The 20,002-nt window shown below is 43.0% G+C and overlaps 1 long non-coding RNA gene across 1 annotated transcript; it reads left to right on the top strand.

The window, feature by feature from the left end:
- Positions 1-12,897: 12,897 nt before the first annotated feature.
- Positions 12,898-19,796, top strand: LOC135232692 (uncharacterized). Its single transcript, XR_010323261.1, has 3 exons — positions 12,898-14,395; positions 15,096-15,328; positions 16,889-19,796. It is a non-coding gene; the product is annotated as an uncharacterized LOC135232692 (long non-coding RNA).
- Positions 19,797-20,002: the final 206 nt, after the last annotated feature.

Genomic DNA, 20,002 nt, shown 5'->3' with positions numbered 1-20,002 from the left:
CCTAGGGCATCGTTGGATATTTGAATATAATGATTGATTTTAAAGTGTTAAACTAACCCTGCATTCCTGAGATAAATACTACTTGATAATGACATGTTCTTCCTTTCACATATGCTTAATTTATAGTTGCTAATATTTTGTTTTTTTAATGCTATTGTAAGTGGAATTCATGCCTTTGAATTATGGTGTTGGTGAAGAGTATTGACTATACCATGGACTGCCAGAAAAACTAACAAGTCTGTCTTGGAGGAAGTACAGCCAGAGTGCTCCTTGGAAGTGAGGATGGGGAGACTTCATCTCACGCACTTGGGACATGCTATCAGGAGGGACCAATGCCTGGAGAAGGACATCATGAGCAGAACTACCGCTTAGGTTTCTAGGTTGTAAAATCTTTACCGAAGCAGATGGCCACATCTTTCTCCCATAAAGCAGCTGCTGGGTTCAAACCGACATCCTTTTGGTTGTCAGCTGAGTGCTTTAACCACTGCACCGCCAGGGCTCCTTGCATTTAAGACAGGTGGGGTATAAATCTGCCCAGGTGGGGCGTAAATCTGCCCAGGTGGGGCGTAAATCTGCCCAGGTGGGGCGTAAATCTGCCCAGGTGGGGCGTAAATCTGCCCAGGTGGGGTGTAAATCTGCCCAGGTGGGGTGTAAACCTGCCCAGGGAAGCAGGCCCTGGATACACCTGGGCAGGCTGTGCACAGGACAGGGCTAGTGATACCACTGACGTTACGTTACTGTTAGTGGCCGTTGAATCTACTGTGACTCATGGTGACCCTTAAGTAAAACAAAACAAAGTCCCGCACCATGTTCATGATCGTTGGTGTGTTTGAGTCCATTGTTGTGGCAATCCACCTCATCAAGGGTTTTTCTCGCTTTCTCTGACCCCCGACTTTACTGACCCTGATGTCCTTGTCTAACGATTTTTGATGATGTGTCCAAAGTAAGCGACTCAGTCTTGCCATCCTCGTTTCTAAGGAATGTTCTAGTTGTTATTACTGACATTATATTCTAGGTCAATCGTGTCCTCCTAGAGTTGTGCGTGTTATACCTGCGTAACAGTACATAGTGGTATGGGAAAAGTACAGGAGGACCTCAGAGAAGAGGTCCATTTTGAGGTGAGACTTAAGGGATGAAAAATCATTTGCCAACAATGATAGACTTATAAAAATTAGTATTTGTACAGTTAATTGTGACATATATATGTTGTTGTTAGGTGTCATCGAGTCAGTTCTGACCAATAGCGACTGTTTGTACAACATAACAAAACACTGCACAACCCTGCGCCATCCTCACAACCGTTGTTATGTTTAAGCCAATTGTTGCACCCACTGTGTCAATCCATCTCATTAAGGGTCGTCCTCATTTTCGCTGGCCCTCTACTCTGACAAGGATGATGTCCTTCTCGAGGGATTGATCTCTCCTGATAACATATCCAAAGTATGTGAGACGTAGTCTTGACATCCTTGCTTCCAAGGAGCATTCTGGTTGTACTTGTTCCAAGACAGATTTGCTCGTTCTTTTGGCAGTCCATGGTATTTTCAATATCAACATATATGTATATATATAAACGCTTTCACAAACATCAACACATTTCATCCCCACAAGACCTCCATGTTTGATAGAGGTCACAAAACCCTTGGCCCTCCATACCCAGCAGTCTCTCCTCCTCATCAGGTTCAACGAGCACGTTAAACTCACTGTTGAGAACAACAGTTTCAAGCCCAGTAGTCTCATTCTTCCCCACTCATTGCAGATGCCTAATGCTCCACAGGCCAGCTTTCTGGAGGCTCTGGGCATGTCATTCCTTCCCATGGATTTTGTGTTGTTTGTAGCTGAAGGGAGAGAAAGTTCTTCTGCAAGTCCTGGAGGTGGGGAAACCTACTGATTGCCCTGGGGTTGTGGTATGTAGACAGGTTATTGTTGTTGATTATAGTATTGATACTCTTATGGATTGAATTGTGTCCCCAAAACGATATGTTGAAGTCTTAACCCCTGGTACTTGTCAATGTGACCTTTCCTTGAAGATGTTGTCAGTTAGGTTAACATGAGCTCATCCTGGGGTAGGATGGTCATAATTCCATATGAGTGGTGTCCTTAAAAAAGAGAAGAGACACAGACATAGAGACAGAAGGAAGATGGCACGTGAAGATGGAGGGAGAGATTGGAGTGATGCATCTACAAGCCAAGGAGCGCCAAGGACTGCCAGTCGTCACCAGGAGCTAGGAGAGGCAGAGAACAGATTCTCTCTGTAAGCCCCCAGAAGGAATGAACCCGGACAAGACATTGATTTTGAACTTCTAGCCTCTAAACTATGAGTAAATAAATTTCTGTTGTTTTGAGCCACCCAGCTTGTGGTACTGTGCTATTAGGGAACTCATACAAATGCTCTTATTTCTGTGGACAAAATTGAACCTCAGAGAAGAGAAGGTACCAGCACACACCATGTGATGGCTAAATAATGAAGACAGGCCTTGGGCGGAGATCGTTTTCCTGCAAACCTTGTGTTCTTTCCATAACTAGACTTAACACCCTCTGCTGACTCACACTCTGGACATGTTCCGCCTGCTGAATCATCTCTCAAATGGTGCCCCCAGGGTTCTCCATCTTCCTGGTTCTTTCTTTATCTTGTTTCACAAGTATCCTGTAGCATTTTGCCCTTATCTGGTCCAAATGAATCTGGTTTATCTTATCCCTTTGAAACTGTTCCTCAAGGCTACATAGTAATGCATATTTCTCTCTTCTGAAGAAGCTCCATGGCATTTAGGACACACTTCTACATTTTACCTGGTCACCTTGAGCTGCCTGTCCAGGTACTATTTCCAAACTCACAATTGCCTCCTCATTTCTCAGAGTGTAGCTCAGATGGAACTAGCTAAATCACAACTAATAGAATAAGCATAAACAAGTCTATAATTTACCCAATTACTAATTTCTCAATTTTTGAAAATAATTTTTGGCCAGATGGCTCATTAAAATGTAGTAGAAAAACATCAAAAGTGTTACAGATACATAATGAAATATACGGATAATGATTAAATTTCATCTTTAAAATGACTCACTCCTCCCAAATAGGGAAAAAGATAGAAGTTTTCTAAGCAAAAAGGGAAGGGAAGATTTCATAAATGTCTTCATGTTAATGAAAATTTAGATTTCTCTACCAGTTTCAATTTGTGTTGTTGTTATTAGGTACAGCTGAGTTGGTGCCAACTCACAGTGACCTTTTCTATAACAGAACGAAACGTTACCCAGTCCTGCGTCATGTTCATGATCGTTGGTATTAAAAAATGATTGTTGCAAATATTTACTATTACTTTAAGATATTAGTTACAGTTTTTAGGTTTTATGTAAACAAATCTATTAGCATATTCCTTTGTGATTCATTCCATTTTTTTAATGCTTAAGAAGTTATTCTCCCCTCCCAAGTATCCATCAACAGACGAATAGATCAACAAAATGCGGTCAGTATACACAATGGAATATTATTTAGCCATGAAAAGAAGTGAAGTTCTGAAACATACTACAACCCAGATGAACCTTGAAAACATTCTGCTAAGTAAAATAAGATACAAAAGGATAAATACGGTGTGACTCCACTTAAATAAAATATCTAGAATAGGCAACCCATACGTGTCTGTCAGTTTATCGTATTGTGGGGGCTTGCGTGTTGCTGTGATTCTGGAAGCTATGCCGCTGGTATTCAGATACCAGCAGGGTCACCCATGGAGGACAGGTTTCACCTGGGCTTCTAGGCTAAGACAGACTAGGAAGTCTGTCTACTTCTGAAAATCATTAGCCAGTGAAAACCTTATGAATAGCAGCGGAACGTTGTCTGATATAGTGCTGGAAGATGAGCCCCCCAGGTTGGAAGGCACTCAAAAGATGACCGCGGAAGAGCTGCCTCCTAAAAGTAGAGTTGACCTTAATGACGTGGATGGAGTAAAGTTTTCGGGACCTTCATTTGCTGATGTGGCAGTACTCAAAATGAGAAGAAACAGCTGCAAATATCCATTAATAATCGGAACCTGGAATGTACGAAGTATGAATCTAGGAAAATTAGAAATCATCAAAAATGAAATGGAAAGCATAAACATCGATATCCTGGGTATTAGTGAGCTGAAATGGACTGGTATTGGCCATTTTGAATTGGACAACCATATAGTGTACTATACTGGGAATGACAACTTGAAGAGGAATGATGTTGCATTCATGGTCAAAAAGAACATTTCGAGTGTTGTACTTCTATCCTGAAGTACAACACTGTCAGTGATAGGATAATATCCATACACCTACAAGGAAAACCAGTTAATACACCAACCACTAGGGCCAAAGATGAAGAAATAGAAGATTTTTATCAGCTGCTGTAGTCTGAAATTGATCAAACATGCAATCAAGATGCGTTGATAATTACTGGTGATTGGAATGCAAAAGCTGGAAATGAAGAAGGATCAGTAGTTGGAAAATATGGCCTTGGTGATAGAAACAATGCCGGAGATCAAACGACAGTATTTTGCAAGACCAACGACTTCTTCATTGCAAATACCTTCTTTCACCAACATAAATGGCGACTATACACATGGACCTTGCCAGATGGAACACACAGAAATAAAATTGACTACATTTGTGGAAAGAGACGATGGAAAAGCTCAATATCATCAGTTAGAACAAGGCCAGGGGCCGTCTATGGAACAGACCATCAATTGCTCATATGCAAGTTCAAGCTGAAATTGAAGAAAATCAGAGCAAGCCTACGAGAGCCAAAATATGACCTTGAGTATATCCTACCTGAATTTAGAGACCATCTAAAGAATAGACTTGATGCACTGAACACTAGTGACCACAGACCAGACGAGTTGTGGAAGGACATCATCCATGAAGAAAGCAAGAGGTCACTGAAGAGACAGGAAAGAAAGAAAAGACCAAGATGGATGTCAGAGGAGACTCTGAAGCTTGCTCTTGAACATCGAGCAGCTAAAGCAAAAGTAAAAACCGATAAAGTAAAAGAACTGAACAGAAAATTTCAAAGGGCAGCTCGAGGAGACAAAGTAAAGTATTATAATGACATGTGCAAAGAGCTGGAGATGGAAAACCAAAAGGCAAGAACACACTCGGTGTTTCTCAAGCTGAAAGAACTGAAGAAAAAATTCAAGCTTTGAGTTGCAATAGTGAAGGATTCTATGGGGAAAATATTAAACGATGCAGGAAGCATCAAAAGAAGATGGAAGGAATACATAGAGTCATTATACCAAAAAGAATTAGTCGATGTTCAACCGTTTCAAGAGGTGGCATATGATCAGGAATGATGGCACTGAAGGAAGAAGTCCAAGCTGCTCTGAAGGCATTGGCGAAAAACAAGGCTCCAGGAATTGATGGAATATCAGTTGAGATGTTTCAACAAACAGATGCAGTGCTGGAGGTGATCACTCGTCTATGCCAAGAAATATGGTGCACCTTCCTGGCCAGCTGACTGGAAGAGATCCATATTTATGCCTATTCCCAAGAAAGGTGATCCAACCGAATGTGGAAATTATAGAACAATAGCATTAATATCACACGCAAGCCAACTTTTGCTGAAGATCATTCAAAAACAGCTGCAGCAGTATATCGACAGGGAACTGCCAGAAGTTCAGTGAAAAAGAGGAAGACCTTCAATGAGATGGATTGACACAATGGCCGCAATAATGGGTGCAAACATAGCAATAATTTTGACAATGGCACAGGACTGGGCAGTGTTTCATTCTGTTCTGCATAGTCACTATGAGTCAGAACTGATTTGACAGCACCAACAACAACAAATAATGTGAGAAAATGTTTACAATAATGCTGTTTTGAAGAATGACTACAAAATGGTATATTCATTGGCAGCACTTTCTCCTTATGGCTTCTACTTCTTTTGTTTTTGGTCACTGTACTCCAGCCAAATTTACCTCCAAATTTGCACTGGCCAAATATACCCCCACCTCGGCCTTTGCACTTGCTGACCTTTGCCTGGGATGCTTTACACCCAGATAACCACTTGACCACATTCCCTCACCATCTTTTAGTCTTTGCTAAAATATCTTCTCGGTGTTGTCTCCCTCTCTGCCCTGTTTAAAAATTCAGCCCCCCACCTGGCATTCCTTATCCACCTTCCCTGATTTTATTTTGTCTCCAAATAAATTATTCGTCATCATCATGTGACATACAACATACTACTAATTTGTTTATTGTCAGTCTCCTTCAACGAAAACATAACCTGCACAGGGATTTTTGTCTATTTTGCTCGGAGTTCTATAGCCAGACCATGTGTCAAGGTACCAGGGCATGGAAAAAACACTGAACTGAAAGGCAATGTAGAAACGTTTAAAATCATAGAGGACTTATCGGCATTATTATTTTATTGTTATTTTTTGTTTTATTTATATCAGCTTGTCAATAATTATTTAAAGTTTTTTTTTGTTTTTTTTTTATCTTAGTTCTGCTGTAACAGAAATACCACAAGTGGAGCCTTTTACAACGGGAAGTTTATTCTCTCACTGCCTAGTAGACTAGAAATCTGAATTCAGGGCACCAGCTCCAGGGCAAGGCTTTCTCTCTCTGTCAGCTCTGGGGAAGATCCTTGTCATCAATCTTCCCATTGGTCTAGGAGCTTCTCTGCACAGGGACTTTGGGTCCAAAGGACACGCTCTGCTCCTGGCACTACTTTCTTGGTAGTATGAGGTACCCCTGTTTCTCTGCTTGCTTCTCTCTGTTATATCTCAAAAGAGATTGACTCAAGATACAACCTAATCTTGTGTGGATTGAGTCCTGCCTCATTAACATCATAGGGGTAGGATTTACAACACATAGGATAATCACATCAGATGACAAAATGGTTGAAAATCACACAATACTGAGAATCATGGCCTAGCCAAGCTGACACACATTTTTGTGGGACACAATTCTGTCCATAGCAGATATTATCTTGGCTCTTGCTAGAAGCAGCTTTGCCCACCCATCTTTATTAGTTAGTGATAAAATCTAATAGATTAAGACAAATAATTGGGTGGAGAGGCAAGTGTTACCTTGAAAAGGCAGAAGTTCTGAGTAATTTCTTAATAGCAGTCCCAGAAAATCCAGGGAAGGCCCTGCCTTCCTCGGATAAGGTTGAGGAGATGGGATGCACCTTCCATTTGAATAATGGGAAAAGCACTGGGCTGTGCCTCCTTCCTGTCTGCCCTCACAGCTGGGATTAGGACGAGAGGTTCTGGTGTAAATGGAGTCAGGGCCATCCCTTGGTACCACCATTCACCCTTAGAATGGTGCCGTCCTGCACATGCATACTGCATGTCTTCTGAGGTCTGATCATTTCATGCTGGTCTGGGCAGCACAAATGGTTAAGCGCTTGGCTGCTAACTGAGAAGTTGATGGTTTATACCTGCCCACAGATACCTCGGAAAGTAGACCTGGTGATCTACTTTTGAAAAGGCAGCCACTGACAACCCTTTGGAGCACAGTTCTACTCTGACCCTACATGGTGGGGTTGCCATGAGTCTGAGTCAACATGATGGGAACTGTTTATTTTTTAGGCTAGAGAGGAAAGAAGAGAAAAGACATGCCAAGCCCTCACATTGAGGCCATGTATAATAGCAATGTCTAAGGAAACAATACTGGCCAGACCCAAGCTGACCGTCTGAGCAGTTTCTGCTTGTCTGTTTGGGCCCGATTGGCATGATGGGCACCACATCTTACACCAAGCATTTCCCTAAAATCTACCCTAGCAGATCCTCAATGGCACATCATCTGGAGGTCAAGGAAAAAAAAAAAAAATCACTCTCCTCTCTTACGACTTTCCAAGAGTTCACTTAAAAAAACATTTCTTAACCAAGAGCAAAGCTTTATGTTGATGAGAGAATCAGCATCTGAAAATGCAAAAACCTTCCAATAGCTGCAATCAGAAAGCATCTATTTTTACTGAAGAAGAGGGAAGCCGAGCCCTCCCAGCTGACAGACGTGCTGTCTAGAAGAAGCGGCAATCATCTGTGAGGAAGAGAAACATATTCACACACGAGACAAAAGCCTGCTTCTGAAGAAAATCAAGCCTGAAAAAGAAGAATCATCTTTACGGAATAATCAGAAGGCTGTTTGACTTGTCTTCAGTGGCCACGGCTTCAGTGTTTGTCTGTGAATGGAGTCCAGGTCTCTGAAAACATACAAATGAAGCGAAATAGCTGGCATGAAGTCTGAGGGTCCTGTCGCAGCACACAAAGCTTCAAGTGGGTCCAATTCCTGGAACCAGCACGAGGAAAGATGAGGGCTTGTTTGTCCACTGGACCCATTTTAACTGCATTGTGGATGGTCCATGCTGAGGATCAAGTATGACAGCAAGGAAGAACAACCGAAAGTAATTTTCACTCATTATCAAGGGTGTTCTAGCTTTCCCTGGCTCCAAGATGTGATTTTATTATCCAAGAAGCTCACGAAGCCTGACCAAAGCAGGCTGGCCTCACGTCCATACAGGATGAAAGCCAGCCTTTTCCCTTCGTTACTGGATGAAACATAGCCCATGATTTCAGGTGTGCACAGGTGGTCACAGTTCTGTTCTCTAAATCAAATGAATTGTGAGATGGAGTTCCAGCCATCCCAGACAGATGCCTGGGGGACTGTACCCTTGCAGACCTCCTTCCAGGAACCCAGTGACCACACAGCATTGGGTGCATCTCAGTCACTTCTTGCCCTGTCCCCCTGGTCCCTTCAGGTACAGCTGCCTCTTTGATGCTGCCCCCTGCTCTCACAGGGGGTTCTTTGATGAGTGAGTTCCCAACACCCTGTAGCCTGCCCCCCTGAGGCTCCACTCTCAGTCTCACCCCCTCCCATCACCTCTGACTATTGGACCATGGACCCCACACCCCAGTGGTCCCAACTGCAGGAAGGAGCCCTGCTCCATTCCTCCCTGCTGCCTCCTCACAAACCACCAATGTTTACCTAATTCCACGAGCCCAGATTGTTCCAGCTCCTTGTGCTTCCCTGCCCCAAAACAATCCCAGAGGCTAAGAAGGGCAGAGGGCCTGGCTCTGAGTTGGAGGGGGGGTGATGGGCAGGAGTGGATGGGAGCATAGAGGGCAAACGCGAGTTTATTTCTGTAGATCACCTGACATGTCATGCTCAGCTTCTATCATCCACCCTCCCTTTCTGGCTTTAAGGAGGAGAGGCTGCTGCCCTCACTGACCCTGGAGCTTCCAGCAGCTGCCTACCCACCCCATCCAAGCCAAAGTCCATCCTTTGGGGCAGGGTAGGGAACCAGATATGGCTTCTCCCAAGACTTCCTCAGCATGAGGGATGCAATCTGGTGGTGTTAGGTGCCATTGAGTCAATTCCAACTAATAGTGACCCTATGTACAACTGAATGAAAACTGCCCAGTCCTGTGCCATCCTCACAATCATTGTTGTGCTTGAGCCCATTGTTGCAGCCACTGTGTCAGGCCATCTCATTGAGGGGCTTCCTCTTTTTCGCTGACCCTCTACTTTGCCAAGCATGATGTTCTTCTCCAGGGACTGGTCCCGCCTGATAACATGTCCAAGGTATGTGAGATGATGTCTTGACATTCTTGCTTCTAAGGAGCATTCTGGTTGTACTCCTGGTGAACTAACTTCTGAAAAAAAATACTAGCAAGAAATAAAGGGTTCTTTTTAACCCCTTAACACATCCTTATAGGAAGTTCATCTCACTTTATTCCACAACTTAGTTTGAGAAGTCAAGATTAGGTTAAAATATCCTCAAGAAATAACCTAGCAATATTAGAGGTATATTGATTTTTGGAAGAAAAAAAGTTGTTTTCTGATGATTACAAGAGGTCTCATTAATGTTTTCAACATTCATCTTAGAGAATTTTCACTTAAGCTAGGAAAAAATCTCCCCTTTTCTTCCCATAAAATGCTTTGGCAAAATCAATAATCAGTGTATTCATACTGGGAAGTAGATTCCCTTGAGTCCTATCCACTGTTTTTCTTTCCTACATCTACCATCCTCAGCCCTCTGAAGCTGCAAATATTCTTTTATTTAACGAAGACTTGTGGAAAGACTCAATATGAGCCGAATGCTGTGCTGAACTCCGGTGAGTCACCAGGGAGGCCAACATGAGGAGGATTGGAAAACTCAGTCTAGGGGGGTAGAGAGTACTGAAAGATTCTGTAACCTTTATTTTTTCCAGGAAATCAGTGGGTCACCATTATTTGCATACACGCTCACACACTTGATTTTGCCGAGACCTTAGCAACTAATGGAAACCCTGGTGGCACAGTGGTAAAGTGCTACAGCTGCTAACCAAAAGGTTGGCAGTTCAGATCTACCAAGTACTCCTTGGAAACTCTATGGGGCAGTTCTACTCTGTCCTACAGGGTCGCTATGAGTAGGACTCGACTGCAATTGGGTTTGGTTTTTTTTTTTTTTTGGTTAGCAACTAATCAATTATTATTTATTAAGCACTTACTGTGTTACTGTGTGTTCAACACTGCTTTGGGTGCCTTGATGAGTGCAGAATAGATTGTCCTCAAGGATTTATAAAGACGTTCTTTGTGTTAATAAGCATAACCACTGCTTATGAAGGAAGGGCAGAGTCGGGAGGGTGTCCAGGTGCACACCAAGGAGACACCTTCCATTGCGTGTTCAGGTGAGGACTGCCATTAGGTCCATGACTAACGTCACCTTGGGCCAGGCCAGTCTTTCAGTGAGCGCTTTCTCCCTGTCTAACAAACTTCATGACATCCTAGCCTAGAAAGGACTTCTTTGTCTCTGCTTGCTACCTAGAAATACCTGCTTCTGTTATTAGCTATGGAGCCCTGGTGGCATAGTGGTTAAATGTTCTGCTGCTAACCAAGAGGTTGGAGGTTTGAACCCAGCCAGCTACTCTGCTGGAGCAAGACCTGGAAATCTGCTTCTGTAAAGATTACAGCTTTGGAAACCCTAGGGGACAGCTCTACTCTGTCCTGTAGGGTCACTATAGTCAGAAGCGATTCAATGGCAATGGAATTTTTTTAGGATTGTTGTCTACCATCCCACACCTGTCTCTGTCTCTCTGTTCACCTTTTATGGTGACAGAATGTCAGCTCCAACAGGACAAATGTGAACAAAACACTTGGTTTGCTGTTGTGGCAGTCTTCCAGCTTTCTTAGCTTGTTATCCTAGGGATTATCTTTCTATGGTTTTGCTTTGTATAATTCTTTTCATACCTCAAAAATGGGTTCAGAAATGGTTATTCCTATCATTTTTACTGTTCTAGTTCCTCCTTAAGCAAAGCACTTGAAAAAGTAAACTGGTTTTTCTTGCAAGATAGCATATGTCAAGGTTAGCTGGTCCATTTTGTTCTTAACATTTTCCTAGCAAGGTAAGCAAACATTCATTCTCATTATTTTCTTTTTAAACCAGATGTAGACGTTACAGAGAAGAGCATGGGAAAAAAAAAAAAAAAAACTAGCCCATGCAAGTAGAAGATCCAGACCGGGCTTCTGATATCTGAGATCTGGGTGTCTTCTTGCAATTGGAAATTTGCATTTCCATTGGAAATTGTCTTTTCCTCTCTCAATTCTCTTTTATAAAAGAGAATTCTGTAGCGCTCTAGCTATTATTCTACAATTGTGAATACTTTAATGTGCTTCAGATACTTTAACCAGAATTAGACAGATATTTAACTCCATAGTTTATTAGGAAGATTCTTATAAATACCATTTGTTTTATGATTGCTTGTATTCTAAGAAAGTAACTACTGTAGTTTTGACAATTTACAAGGTCCCATTTGTACCTATGCTTAATTTTCTAATGTAAATAAAATTACATTTAGGAGTAGTTCCGATTTCCTCTCAATGTCTAGTGAAGATAGAGTAGTCTTTTAAGTTTCCCTATTTATATTCTTTTTTTTTTTAGGTTTTTTTTTTTTTAATTGTAGTAAATATACATGTAACAAAACATTTGCCATTTCAACATTGTTCACATGTACAGTTCAGTGACATTAACTTATGTTCAGCATGTTCAACCATTGCCCTGATCTGTTCCCAAATTTTCCCATCACCTTTAACAGAATCTCAGTGTCCCCCTCCCTCCCACCTGCCCCTGTTAGCCTGTAATAAACTTTGGTCTCTATACACCTGCCTCCTCTACGTATTCCGTATAGGTGGGATCACACAATATTTGCCCTTTTGTAACTGACTTATTTCACTAAGCAACATGTTTTCAAGGTTCATCCATGTTGTAGCATGTATTCATGTTGTAGTGTGTATCGGGACTACATTTCTCTTTACCGGTGAGCAATATTTCATTGTATGTACGTGCCACGCTTATTTATCCTTTCACCTGTTGATGGACATTTAGGTTGTTCCCACCTTTTGGTTATTGTGAATAGTGTTACAATGAACATTGGTATCTGTTTGCGTTCCTGCTTTCAATTCTATTGGGTGTACGCCTAGGAGTGGAATTGCTGGACACCATTTATAGCCTTTGCCCTGGAACCCTGGTAGAGCAGTGGTTAAGAGATCGGCTGCTAACCAAAAGTTCAGCAGTTTGAATCTACCAGCCGCTCCTTGGAAACCCTATGGGACAGTACTACTCTGTCCGATAGGGTTGCTATGAGTCAAAATCGACTCAGTGGCAATGGGTTTTTATTTATAGTCTTTAGTAATTCTTATGTATGTGTTTCTTGCTTCTACTATTGTTAACCTGATAACTGATGATTCTTTCTTTCTTTGTAAAGAGGTTCAATCACTACTGAAACTTACCAAACAAGTAAAAAGCAGTAAGCCATTAGCCATAGGAAGGAAAGGAGAGGAAAATGCATCACCAGGGCTGTCTTCTCGAGTTACCAGTTGGAGCTGGGTTCTAGCACTCATATCACTTCCCCTCCAGGCAAGCTGCTCTGTCTCTCTTTCATAGTCTGTTTAAAAAGAAAAGGCTTTTTACATATTCAGATAATAGATGTTGTGACGCTTAAGGTTGTGTGTCAGCTTACCCGGGCCATGATTCTCGGTGGTTTGGCAGTTACGTAATGATGTAATTTTGCAGTTGTATAATGATGTAGTCATCCTCCATGATGTAATCTGATGTGATCAGCCAATTAGTTGTAGGAGGAGTTTCCCTGGGGCTGTGGCCTGCACCCGATATACATACGGATGTTCTGGCAAAGCTTACTTGCTCTGGATCCTGCGTCTGGCCCGCCCTCATCTGACCTCTGATTCTTGGGACTTGAGCCAGCTGCCTGTCGTACGGCGTGTTGATCTTGGGTTTGTTGTCCTCCAGAGCCTGTGAACGAGCAGCCTGCCATCTTACCTGCCGATCTTGGACTCCTCAGCCTCTGCAGCCTATGAGCCAGCAGCCTGTTGTCTGACCTGCTGATCTTAGGTTCATCAGCCCCTGCAGCTACGTAAGTCAGGAGAGGTCTCCGGCCTGATGCCTGGCCCACGGACTGGGGACTTGCTCGCCTCTACAACTGCCTGAGCCATGCCATTTCATTAAGATAAGATAAATCTCTCTCTCTTTCTGTATATGTGTGTGTGTGTATATATATATGCTTGACTGGTTTTTCTCTAGAGAGCCCAGCCTGAGACAGATGTCAGTGTAAATACTTCTGTTTTTCAAAAGGAACTGAGTTTGTTCACAGGGAACACTTTTTTAAAAACCTAGAAATATGCCTATTTTGCCTTAAATATCATTCTTGAAGTCCATGGCTACTTGCGAATTCTGACAGAAATGCCTGGTATATGCAATACAAGCATCTTTCAGATGAGACAGGACTTCGGGGGAAATGGCAAATGCTGCACCTTCCAAATGATATTTTATTCATCTTGTATTAGCTGAAGTGCTATATGATTAGGGTTATGAAAGCAGAAATAAATTTTAGAGCAAATACGTTTGGCTCAAGGTTAAATTAAATAAATCCTTGGAAACTGGTGAATTGACTATTACTACATTGTCTGCTGAATTAGTAAAGAGCACAGCTTGTCTTATGATCCATGTAGGACCAGCAAGTTAGTAAAACTCACGACCAGGAAGGCTGGTGAACACTACGTCGTTTTTATGACATGGTGAGCTCGAGGAAGATTAACTCCTGGGAAACATTGCTGCTGTTTGTTAGTTGCTGTCAAGTCGAGTGCATCATTGTGGCTTTTGTGTCAGTCCACATGTGGGTAAGGGAGTGAATCGAAAAGGGAACGTAGATGTGTCATTTTTATTTCCTTCTGTATTTTTGGTGTGTCCTTTCTCATCTTAAGGCTGAGATTCATGCAGCTAAAACCACCACGTGTTTTTTCAGTGACGTGTTTACCCTGGAGGCGGGGTGCTTCCACAGCATACAGAATGGCTGGTGACCAGCTGGAGGGGAACCCTGATACCTGCATTCGTGTTCATGGTGACTTTTCTTGCTGGTGAGATGGAACAATTACTTGGAGGATTGTAAGCAAAAGCTCTTTCTTTAAAATTTTCTCCCAGCTTATAAAATACTTTTCATAATAAAGAGAGGCTGTTTACTCTGTCCTTGGCTTTTTTTCCTCCCTCATGAATCATGTCTTTGGAAGAGAAGCTTTTGTTATGGTTCTGCATGTCACGACTCTGTTGTGTTGGGAGTGGGACTCTGAGTCTGTCCTGCAAAAGGGCTCTGCTTTGTGTCTCTCTGCACCGAACTGTAGAATGTGAGTGTCTGCATTGGTGTCTCTAAGCTTCTGTAAGCTTCTTTGAACTAAGATGATGTCCCCTGTGCTGTGGTGGGCCCATCACCAAAACCCACTGCTGTCAGGTCGATTCCGACTCATAGCAACCCTATAGGATAGAGTAGAGCTGCCCTATAGGGTTTCTAAGGAGCAGCTGGTGACTGCTGACCTTCTGGTTAACCACTAGGGCTCTGGAGGAGGGGGATATAAACAGAGCATCTTCACGCACTACTTGTACCCTAGACCCCTGACTCCTGGTCGTTGCAGAATTATAGCATTATAGTGCTTTTTGATTTATTGTCGTATTTTCTCCCAGTCCCCCAATGAGTTGCATGGTTTTTGTCAAAATTAATTTCATTTTGAGATTTCTGGAGTGGAAATACCAAGGATGGGAATCGCTTCACTTGAAATTAGCCATTCTTTTACTTTTCCCAATTTCTTTGTAGACCTCAACTTGAAAAATGGAACAGCCGAAGGTGAAACATTGCTTCTAAAAACGCCTATGTCAGCTCATCATCTTAAGCATCAGACAACTCGGGTTTGGCTGAGCCTTTGCTCTTAGACTGGGAAATGCTGTCACATGCATCATTCTCTTCCCGTATCTGTTCTCCGAGGCAGATGGCAGCAGCTCCTGATCTCTCCATCACTCAGACGGGAAAGCTGAGCTACAGAGAGGCAGGTAATGGGACAGCAATGGGATGAGGGCCAGGTTTCCTGATCCCCACTCTGTCCTCAAGAAGATGGTAAACGGCTGCCTCCCTTCCTCCCTCTGTACTCATCTCCGGGGGCTGCTGTGACAAAGTACCACAAACTACAGAAATTTATTCTCTCAAAGACCTGGGAGTCAGGAGCCCAAATCAAGGTGTCAGCAGGGTCTCGCTCGCTCCAAATGCTCTAGGGGAGGATCCTTCCTTGTCTCTTCCAGCTTTCCTTGGCTTGTAGATGCATCACTCCAATCTCTATTTCTGTCTTGTGTGTCTCTTCTCTTCTTCTTATAAGGTACCACTCAGATTGGATTAGGACCCACCCTACTCCAGGATGATTTCATGTTAGCTAATAGCACCTTCAAAGACCCTATTTCCAAAAAAAGGTCACGTCCGCAGATACAGGGGTTAGAATTTGGACACATCTTTTTGGGAGACACAATTCAACCCGGAACACCCTCCCTCCTTTCTTCCTAAGAGAAAAGAGACAATTCTTAATATTTAAGGGATGTTTTAAGGGATAGGCACATCGATGGCAATGGGTAAATGGGTTATGGGTAGGCATATAGCATTAGTCTCATTTTTTCATTTGCCCAGGAGAGTAATGGCTTTTTCTAGGGACTGGCTTTCGGGAAGTTTGATGCCAATTCCTACATCTTGTTGCATAATGATTGTGCAACTTGAGAATCTTGAAACGCTTCCCATTGCTTTTAGGCTGTAGGGTTTGTTCATTAAGGACTTGTTGTCAGCAAGCATGCCACAACTGCTATTTCTTTTGGAAACTGATGCTTCTTAGGTGGATTTCTTGGAAGTCCATCTTTTTAGGTGTTCCCCTTGAAAAAGTCGTTCAAGTTTTCTTGGGGTTGAATTGAACATTCTTATCTCAATGCACGTAATTTGTTTGGTCCTTTAGTTGAATCTCGATCTTTTAAGGTGTTTAAATGCAATAATTATGCCCTTTCATAAAAATTGGTGCCTGTTTCCTCTGATTGTTCATCTTTCTAGTGCAAGCTTTATAAAAATGGCCAGTGTTTTTTCTGGGTTAATATTTCTCTTTAAAACTTTTTGGTCTTTTTCCTTTTACTTTCTATTTTGGTTTCTTAGGTAGTTTATTTTCGTGTCCTTCCCCACAGCCCCATCCTTCTACCTAGCATTCCTATCACTACATCTTGGCAGGTGGTAGCCATGGCATTGCCATGTGCTTAAAAAATTGGTGAAAAGATAAGATATTGCTGTGGTTGTTTACTTTTAAATAACAATGATAGGTATTTCAAAAAGGAACAATGCAGAGTGAATTAGGCATGGGACTTGAAGTCCTGAGCCCCTGAGTTATATAGCATCTTACCTCACTCTCTTGATCTAATCACTGTATTTTTCCAGGCTTTTGCTGCTTTATCTGTAAAACGGTTCAATAATGTTCAGTCTGTTTACCAGTGTCATGTTTGCATAGTTTAAAGATAGATATCATGCTAAACCATGAACTCTATTTTCAGCAATTCCTAAAATACCCCTTGTAATATCTCTTTTGTGTTTAGTAATACCTAATTGCCAGAAATTCTGGCCAGTTTCAGAAGAGGACGTGGAACCAGGGGTATCATTGCTGATGTCAGATGGATCCTGGCTGAATGCAGAGAATACCAGAAGGCTGTCTACCTGTGTTTTATTGGTGATGCAAAGGCATTCGACTGTATGGACCATAACAAATTGTGAATAACATTACGAAAGAATGGGAATTCCAGAACACCTAATTGTGCTCATTAGGAACCTTTACATAGATCAAGAGGCAGTTGTTCATACAGAACAAGGGGATACTGAGTGGTTAAAGTCAGGAAAGGTGTGCATCAGGGTTGTATTCTTTCACCATACCTATTCAGTCTGTATGCTGAGCAAATAATCCGAGAAGCTGGACTATATGAAGAAGAATGGGGCATCAGGATTGGAGGAAGACTCATTAACAACCTACGTTATGCAGATGACACAACCTTGGTTGCTGAAAGTGAAGAGGACTTGAAGCACTTACTGGTGAAGATCAAAGACCACAGCCTTCAGTATGGATTGCACCTCAACACAGAGAAAACAAAAGTCCTCACAACTGGGCCAATAAGCAACATCATGATAAACAGAGAAAAGATTGAAGTTGTCAAGGATTTCATTTTACTTGGATCCACGATCAACAGCCATGGAAGCAGCAGATGAGAAATCAAAAGGACGCATGACATTGGGCAAATCTGTTGCAAAGGACCTCCTTAAAGTGTTGAAAAGCAAAGATGTCACCTTGAAGACTAAGGTGAGCCTGATCCAAGCCATGGTATTTTCAATCGCGTCATATGTATGTGAAAGCTGGACAATGAATAAGGAAGTCCAAAGAAGAATTGATGTGCTTGAATTGTGGCTTTGGTGAAAAATATCGAATATACCAAGGACTGCCAAGAGAGTGAACAAATGTGTCTTGGAAGAAGTACAACCAGAATGCTCCTTAGAAGCAAGAATGGTGAGACTGCGTCTTATATACTTTGGACGTGGAGAAGGACATCATGCTTGGTAAAGTGCAGGATCAGTGAAAAAGAGGAAGACCCTCAGCGAGGTGGATTGACACAGCAGCTGCAGCAATGGACTCAAGCATCATGACTGTAAGGATGGCACAGGATGGGGCAGTGTTTCGTTCTCTTGTGCATAGGGCCACTATGAGTTAGAACAGACTCGATGGCACCTAACAACAACAACAACAATACCTAATTGTGCGAAGGTTTTTAGCCCAGAGCTTGGGTTCCATCAGGTGGACAGCGGTGGGGGTGTCTTCATGCCTCAGCGAAGGCAGAAAGCCTGACCAGTCCCTTGCAAAGTTCTTGTCCTCCATTTTCCTTCCTCTTCAGTCTGCTCCACCTCAAGGTACACCATGCCAGTTGCTGTCGAGTTGACTCTGACTCATGGCGACCCCATGTGTCTCAATGTAGAACTGCGCTCCGTAGGGTTTTCAGTGGCCAATTTTAAAAAAGTATTGCCAGACCTTTCTTCTGAGGCACCTCTGGGTGGACTCAACCTCCAACCTTTCTGTTAGCAGCTGAGCATGTTAACTGTTCGACCACTCAGGGACTGCAAACACACAGTAAGGAATACCATTTTATTTTCGCTGCCCGCTGCCTTCCTGGGGGCCCATGTTTCCAGTCCTTCCAATTAAAACATCTTGGTGTCTCTTTAGCACTACTTTTTATGTCAGCAATTTCCCTCACTTTATCACAGAGAAAGCATTTCATCTTATCTGTTATTAATTTGTGACCTTTTACATTATGGCAAAATTTACCTTGTTCTGGTTCTCGTATTGGAAACCTTCGCCCTTCACTGTCAGTAGGGGGTGTCCAATTATAAAATGAGTGATGTATTGGTGTTATTTTTATTCTGCATGGAGTTGACTTTCAAGATCCTTCCCAGCCTCCTCTGCTAACTTCTGACTCTGCTCTTCTTGCTGTGAAACACGAGGCACCTGCCATCCAGGCTCTGGCTGTGTCCATAGTGACCTGGATTTCTCCCTGAGTTTCTAACGGTGAAGAAGACAAAGGGGGTGATGATTTTTGGAAGCAGAAGCCATTTTCTTAGAACTATTTCAAAGATAAAACCTCTACTGTAGAAATGAAAACACTCCAGAAGCAACATTAAATTGTATTAGACTTTAAAATTATTTCCCAAAAGAGGGAACCAAAATGCTTTTGGACTAGCACTCAGAAGCCCAGAGGGAAATGAATATTTTCACATGCATGGGTCTCTTATCCCAGCACAGAAATGGAGTAAGAAGGGAGAGAAAAGATCCGCCCCCCCGCCCCCGGCAAAAGAAAATAAGGGAGGAAAACTTTGGCCTATGGAATTGTATCCATAGCCCTCCCGCCTCTAGGAGCTGAGCTGTGGGCACCCCTACTTGAGTTAGTCTTCCTGGGACTTCATTCCCGGCCCTGCCACGAGGCTGTGTATTTTGGGGCAAGTTCCAGTCCCTGGGGGTGCAAACGGTTAAGCACTTGGCTGCTAACAGAAAGGACAGAGGTTTGAGTCCACCCAGAGGTGCCTTGGAAGAAAGGCCTGGAGATGTACTCCTGAAAAATCAGCCATTGAAAACCTTGTGGAGCAGAGCTCTACTCGGACACACACTGAGTTGTAACGGGGTTGTCGAGTCCAGGGCCACTCCAAAGCAACTCGTTCCTTCTCCCTGAGCCTCAGAGTTTTCTCATCTGTGAAATGGGGTCATAATAGCCACTTGGGTTGGAAAATTAAGTGGAATGATGTGCAGAAGGCACCCAGCACTCTCCTGGGAACTTGATTAACAGTCGATACCATATAGTTTTATGGATTAACATCTCTCCCACCCTGAAAAAAAATCCCTGACCAGACTTCCCCATGTGGCAGTTTGAAGAGACCAATCTCTTCCCGTTCTCTCGGACCCCAGGCTGCAGCCTAGTGCTCAGCAGGGCTGGGAGGCCCGTTCTCCTCTCAGGGGCTCACTCCTGACCCCCGGGGCTTCCCTCTCCCTCTCTCTGGGTGTGCTTCCTTGATGCCTGGGGAGCAGGGGAGAGGCAGCTGCCTTTGACGCTCCAGCAGCAAGGCCACGGTTCCCGGCGCCTCTGAAATATTGATGCAGCAGTGCGCTCTGCTGCAGCTGGCTT

The sequence above is a fragment of the Loxodonta africana genome, chromosome 1 (genome assembly GCF_030014295.1).
Source record: "Loxodonta africana isolate mLoxAfr1 chromosome 1, mLoxAfr1.hap2, whole genome shotgun sequence".
NCBI classification, from domain to species: Eukaryota; Metazoa; Chordata; class Mammalia; order Proboscidea; family Elephantidae; genus Loxodonta; species Loxodonta africana.
This window is presented reverse-complemented; position numbering and strand designations above follow the sequence as displayed.